The sequence below is a fragment of the Dermacentor albipictus genome, chromosome 7 (genome assembly GCF_038994185.2).
Source record: "Dermacentor albipictus isolate Rhodes 1998 colony chromosome 7, USDA_Dalb.pri_finalv2, whole genome shotgun sequence".
NCBI classification, from domain to species: domain Eukaryota; kingdom Metazoa; phylum Arthropoda; class Arachnida; order Ixodida; family Ixodidae; genus Dermacentor; species Dermacentor albipictus.
The window spans coordinates 102,846,738-102,853,793 of NC_091827.1; positions in this window are offsets into that span (position 1 = coordinate 102,846,738).

The following is a 7,056-nucleotide window of genomic DNA, read 5'->3' on the forward strand; positions in this document are numbered from 1 at the left end:
GGCCGCGCCCAAGGGCTGAACTGAGTGGTTGCAATATGCAACGCATAAAAATAGAAGCTTAATAACAAACATAGCAAACTTGAGAGAGAATAGACCCACATATGAGACGCGCAGCAATGAACAATGGCTCATACCCTCAATGGTGGCTGCCCGGCCGCGCCCAAGGGCTGAACTGAGTGATTGCAATATGCAACGCATAAAACACGGCACTGAACGGCAAGAACATTAATAGCGAACGCCGAAGCAGCTAGGCCTCGCATTGCCGCGGTGGTAGCTACAGCTGCCAGCCGATCTGTGTGTGAGAGCGCTGGTTCGAGGCAGCGAGATAATCAAAATGGCAGCGGTGGTGGCTTTGATTAATGACATTTCAGACCTGCAGTAACGGCAAAAAGTCACGAAAATCAGATGGTGAAGAGTTCATGCGTCCTACATTTCAGACGTTCTTATACATTCACTCGATTGGGTACGTGGCTGAGCAGTGAAGCTGCCCGAATCATCGGGCATGTCCCAAAAATCGGGCGTCCGGATAATCGGTCGTTGACTGTACACTAGCAACTCCTCCAGCCAATGACACAGATTCAATGGCGATTCGTTACAATTTCTTGCTGTTACTCGAGCCAGCATTAGCGCGACTTTAGTGCCCTTTCAATAAAATTACACCTAATTTTTCCTGACAGAAGCACAAATTCCCTGAGTTTTTCATGAGTATTTCCAGACTATTAAAAATCCTGAGCATTCCCGCTTTTCCTGGTTAGACACCCTGACTTTGCAAGCCCGAATCTTTCGATCCAAGACTGGGCCCAAGCATCGTACTTTCAGGCTCGGGCGGGACTTGTGCAGTCCTCTATTGTCAACTGTAACGCATGAAGGTGCCGATGGCTTTCGTTATGAATGGCTGGACAGCTGGCTCAACAAGCAACATGAGCACAACTCCAGGTAAGGAGTGAGTGGAAGACGACGACGGGATTCAAGAGCACCTCCACCACTTTTGTAGCAATGGTCGAGCCAGTGCTTTATTCCAAAACCAAGTGTGCACTAGAGATGATGATGTAAGTTGATGCTGACGAATGCACACAGATGACAAAGTGAGTGCAGTACATGTGAGCGCATACAAAATAGTAGACAAACTCAAGCAACCTGTCTGGTTTCAATGACCATTGACTATGCTTGCTGCTTTCATTGTCACTTTGCTGCAGTTCTGTTTTTAGGCACAAGTCTGCTGCATAAATAGCTCGTTACTTCCAGTTCATGATCCTCACCTGTTATCCTGCTATGCACACTAGCTGCCTGCTTGACAGTATGAAAAGAGATGACAATGGGTCAACAGAACCATGGCGCCAAGAGGAGAAAGGATTGACATCGGTTCTAAAAAAAAAGAAAAGTTACTTGAAGAGTACAAATGTGCAAAATGAAATAAACTGTTGTCTACTTCCCTTACAAGCCTGGAACTTCAGCGTGAACTTCATATATACTGCATAATAAAAGACAGTCGGTACAGTGTGGAGTGATTTGACAAGGAACAGACAGTCAGTCACCACAACAGAGCCATGCTGCCCTTATGAAAACATGGAGCTAGAAAAGACAAGATACTATGAGAGACGTATAAGGCAAACTTGACTCAGCAAGCTTCAATGACTACGGGTTGAATAGAAGCACTGCAGGACCTGCTAGCTCAGCTCTAATAGAATGTTCCTTGACATGTTGGGCCACACTGTACCTTGCAGGAGGTACGGCATACACACACAAAAAAATAACACGCCTGGCAAAATGCTTGCACGCACTTGAGTTTTTAGGTGAGCAACAGTGATGATTATGCAATGTGAAAAACTGTTCGTGCTCTTACCAAAGGCAACTATAGCATACTACACATCAATGACATACAAATGCACAAATACACAAAAAATATTGACATATATAGCAAAATGGTGTCCTAATCGTTACAAGCATCAGTGGAATGCAATACACCGAAACGTTTTCAAACACAGAAATATCGAAAAACTGAAAAATAGCGCTGGATGACTTGGCCATAAAAGTTGCTTGCTGCAAGCAGCGTTAAAAAAACTCAAGGTACATGTCATACATATTTCAAGCAACTAACATTTGCGAGAGTTATTTTCAATGCTCACACAACACATGCCAATCAATACATAAAAGGAATGGGATTTCTCGCAAGCTGCATGTCTTTAGGCCGCACATCAAACGGAGAGAGCTGGGAAGGGTGTAGGAGGGCGATTTCCCTTACCGAGAATCGGGCAGCACTGTCACTGCAGATAGCTGGCCGGGTTGCTCAGTGCCAAAAAGTGACTGCTCACCCACCACATTATCTGACCCAGCTACCAAGCATTTCTGAGGCCCCTGGCACAAACCAAGCCTCTCAAATGCACATAACACTATTAGGCCTGACCACAGGGACAAGGTAATCTGAAAACACAAATAGGTGTTCCTTTTCTGTCAAAATGCTTAAACTCACTGCAACGTGGGCTTGTAAGCCACAGATGATGTTTGTATTCAACCGTTCTTCAAGAGCAGGGCTTTCCAGTACAAAGTAACTCATCGTTACAAACGACTCATTACGACACACGGGCAATGCACAAAGCTGCATAGACATGCTGCCATTATTAAAGCATGACAGAGACGAGATTCTGAACACAGCACGAGTGCATTGAGGGCTGAGGTGCCTGCGCAGTTGAAAGATACACATTTGTGCAGAAAAAGTTAACTGCACTGCATGATGAAGGAAAAGGTTCACAGGTCGTTTTGACAAACTTGGTGATGTTATAATGAATAAGCATGTCATACTGCAAATAATTTTAAACTTCCCAGAGCATGCGCTAAACAGAACACAACACAGAGCTCATTTTATGCCTAAACAGAAATATATACGAATAGACTCGTCAAACAACAGCATACGCGTAAAGGTTAGGTATTACGCACAGATCTAAGTTTCAGTGCACCACAAATAACGTTGAACTAACCCGGACGATGAGCATCACGAGAACAAGGGGAAAGCAGGAGCCAACGTTTCGACAGGTGGCCTTGTCTTCAAGGCGGCGTACGCTTTCCTCGCCACTGTTTCTATAGGTGGGGTTCTTCTAAAGAGGAGAGGGCGTAAGGCGGGTGGGTGTGGCAACGAGGGAAGGTGTGTTAGCGGCGAGGGGGTCGAATTGAGAATAAAGAAGTGCCGTGCATAAGGCCAGGGACGCGGCCGTCTGTCAATCACGTCTCAAAGCCTGTGTGTCTGCTGGTGTGTCAACGGCGTGCGCAGGAGCCCTCTATTACCACCCAATACTATCAAGTATCAATATTTTCAAGGAACACGTTAGACTTCTGTCAACCAAAAGAGTAGGCAGGATTCCGTAAAGGCTACTTAACAATAGACCATATTCACACTATCAATCAGGTGATAGAGATATGTGAGGAAAATAACCAATCCTTATATATAGCTTTCATTGATTACGAGAAAGCGTTTGATTCAGTCGAAACCTCAGCAGTCATGGAGGCATTACGGAATCAGGGTGTAGATGAGCCATATGTAAAAATACTGGAAGAGATCTATAGCGGCTCCACAGCCACCATCGTCCTCCACAAAGAAAGCAACAAAATTCCAATAAAGAAAGGCGTCAGACAGGGAGATACGATCTCTCCAATGCTATTCACAGTATGTTTACTGGAGGTAATCAGAGACCTGGAGTGGGAAGAATTGGGGATAAATGTTGACGGAGAATACCTCAGCAACTTGCGATTCGCTGATGATATTGCCTTGCTTAGTAACTGAGGAGGCCAATCGCAATGCCTGCTCACTGACCTGGAGAGGCAAAGCCGAAGGGTGGGTCTGAAAATTAATCTGCTGAAAACTAAAGTAATGTTTAACAGTCTCGGAAGGGAAGAGCAGTTTACGATAGGTAGCGAGGCACTGGAAGTGGTAAGGGAATACATCTACTTAGGGCAGGTAGTGACCACGGATCCGTATCATGAGATTGAAATAACCAAAAGAATAAGAATGGGCTGGGGTGCGTTTGGCAGGCATTCTCAAATCATGAACAGCAGGTTGCCACTATCCCTCAAAAGGAAAGTGTATAACAGCTGCGTGTTACCAGTACTCACATATGGGGCAGAAACCTGGAGGCTTACGAAAAGGGTTCTGCTGAAATTGAGGACGACGCAACGAGCTATGGAAAGAAGAATGATTGGTGTAACGTTAAGGGATAAGGAAAGAGCAGATTGGGTGAGGCAACAAACGCGGGTAAATGACATCTTAGTTGAAATCAAGAAAAAGAAATGGGCATGGGCCGGACATGTAATGAGGAGGGAAGATAACCGATGGTCATTAAGGGTTACGGACTGGATTCCAAGGGAAGGGAAGCATAGCAGGGGGCGGCAGAAAGTTAGGTGGGCGGATGACATTAAGACGTTTGCAGGGACAACATGGCCACAATTAGTACATGAGCGGGGTAGTTGGAGAAGTATGGGAGAGGCCTCTGCCCTGCAGTGGGCGTAACTAGGCTGATGATGATGATGCTGTATGTAAAAGTGAACATATCTCTAATGCCGCTCATTCACCGCTTACGCACGTTTCGCTTCTACACGCAATATTCCTGTATAGATCAATATACCAAAATGATACATGCTTGTAATTTACTTTTTTTCAGCTGATGACATCCGGTGGAGCTTCGTACGGCAACGACTGCGGCTTACCTGGGTCCACAACTTTGGATAAATGCACAAGAAATCTGGAACGAGCATTTACATAGAGCAAAATAAACATTTCATCATTTGAGAAGACGTCTTGCATTTTCCTTATGAAATTTCACTTGACACGGATTCGGTGAAGGTTTGTAAAGATCGTTCGCACTCATTTTTACTAAATAGTAAAACGATTCTGCGCCAAGGCCGCGCGTGATTCAGCAGTAGAAACGAAAAAAAATGAATACCGCGCCGATCGGCGGAGCCGGCGTGGCGTGTACCGGCTGGCGTTCTAAACGCGCGCGCCCAAAACTGAAACCAGAAGGAGTTAATACCATCCGCTTTGTGCGCTATAGTCGATTCGACCGCTTATTCGGCCTCTGGGTTCTGCGGGAGTGCCCGCTCTTGTTGAATCTCTTTCTCTATGCTAGTAAGTTCGTACGGGTGACTCGTCACTAATCTGTCCGGAGATCACGCGTACGGGTTATATTGATAGTTGTGGAAGGGGCGTTAAGGTCGTCGCCTCGCATCCAGCACGATCTGCGTGCCTATCAGCGACTAATGCGCCATATCTTCACGCATGATTTCGTCCTTTGCGAAATAGGCACTCATTTTGTAACCATTCCCTTGTAACCGTTATCACTTCGATCCGTCCTGTCGACCAGGACGAACCTTATACCGGCAGAGGCCGACCCAGACGACGCGGCGCCATTTTACCAGCGACAAAGTCCGCTACGTAGGGCGCGTACCCGGCGCACTGGGCGCTCCATTCGCACCGAAAACGACGTGAAACGCTCGAATGGGCGGCATCGAACACGTGGGGCTCCACGGAGTACGCGACACTTGACACTGCGCGGACGTTTACACCGAATATATCGAATATACGAGAAAATTGGAGGATGCCTAAGCTTCGCCTTCAAGAGTGGAACGCGATAGCGTTATCGCATCCCGTTCGCACCGCCTACTCAAACGCGCTACGCCAGCCAAACGTCGCGATAGGCAGAGATAGCCGGGCTCCGACGCGCCATGAAGGTGGACGCGGTCATGGGGCGAGTGGCGCGCCACGTGTCGGGGCAGCGCCGTACATTGCGAGGAGAGGGCCTGCTGTGTTTGCCGCAAGATGGCTCTGCGTGTGCGAAGAGCGCAGAAGAAATTTAATGGAAACGTACTTCGCTACTTGTGAAACTGCGACTTCTGTAAGTTACATGGTCATAATTACCCATATACACAGCAGTATAACTTTCTATGGCACGTTCCTAAGGCAACGCCACATTCACTAGAGGCGATTTTGTCCTGTTTTGAAGAAAGGAATTCGTGGCTGAGTGGTAGCGTCTCCGTCTCACACTCCGGAGACCCTGGTTCGATTCCCACCAGCCCATCTTGCAAGATGTTTCTTATTTATGAAGTGCCTTCTGGGATTTATCGCTCACGGTCAACGCCGCTGAAGCCGACACCGACGACACCGGCTTTTCTGCGACACGAGCTCCTCAACGCTGTCGCATTAAAATTGAACGTTGCACATTGTTGCGATAGGTATTACATCGACGCACTCCAGGCAAATAAGTGATGTTCCGTATAAATTAAAAGCGCGAACATATCGCGGCCGCGCGCCGCATGCTGTAGGTGGGAGGGAAAGCATGCGAGGGTGAGCAGAGAAGGATGCTGGCTTTTGGGCGGCGGCGTCTTCTCGAGTGCGTAAACGCTGATGGCGGGGAGAGTACGCGCAAGGAGGGGGAAGCAGGGAGATGTGTGTGCACGATGAGAGGTGGGGGATAGAAGAGGTGCACGGTAGCTACGTACCGCGCGTCTACGCTCCCATTATGGCTGCACATTGCACGGCTGAGAGCGGCCTCCTGCCTTGGAGGTGATCTGGTCCGAGTTCGAAGGCTCCAGATAGCTGATCCCTGGCTGCTGCTGCTCTTCGTCACGCCAGTGTTCGGACAGCGAGTGTCAGCGGTCATCGAGTGGCGTGTCCATGTTTGTCTGTGCGCGTGTGACATCGTGCTTGGTAACTTATTTATTTAGTAAGCGAATGCTTGCAGCGGCTTTACAGCTGATAAAGCTAGTTACCTTACTGCAGATAGCTGCGTAATTATTTGCTATCGTAGTTAATATTCTTCGCCTTTAGGGTGAAACTGTGAGAAATTTATTCTGGAATCGAATTATTCGAACATTGATTATTCGATTCGATTCGGTGATGTTCGCGTATTCGCTTGCTCCCAGTTTATTTCAGTACCTTTCTGTAGGACTGTAACCCACTTATATTTATCTGTACCTAACTGTGCATGTACCTCTCGTTACGATTATTCCGCAAACATGCATCATACTTCGTCTTTGTTCTTGTAGCAGTTAGGGCTAACAGCTACAGTTAGC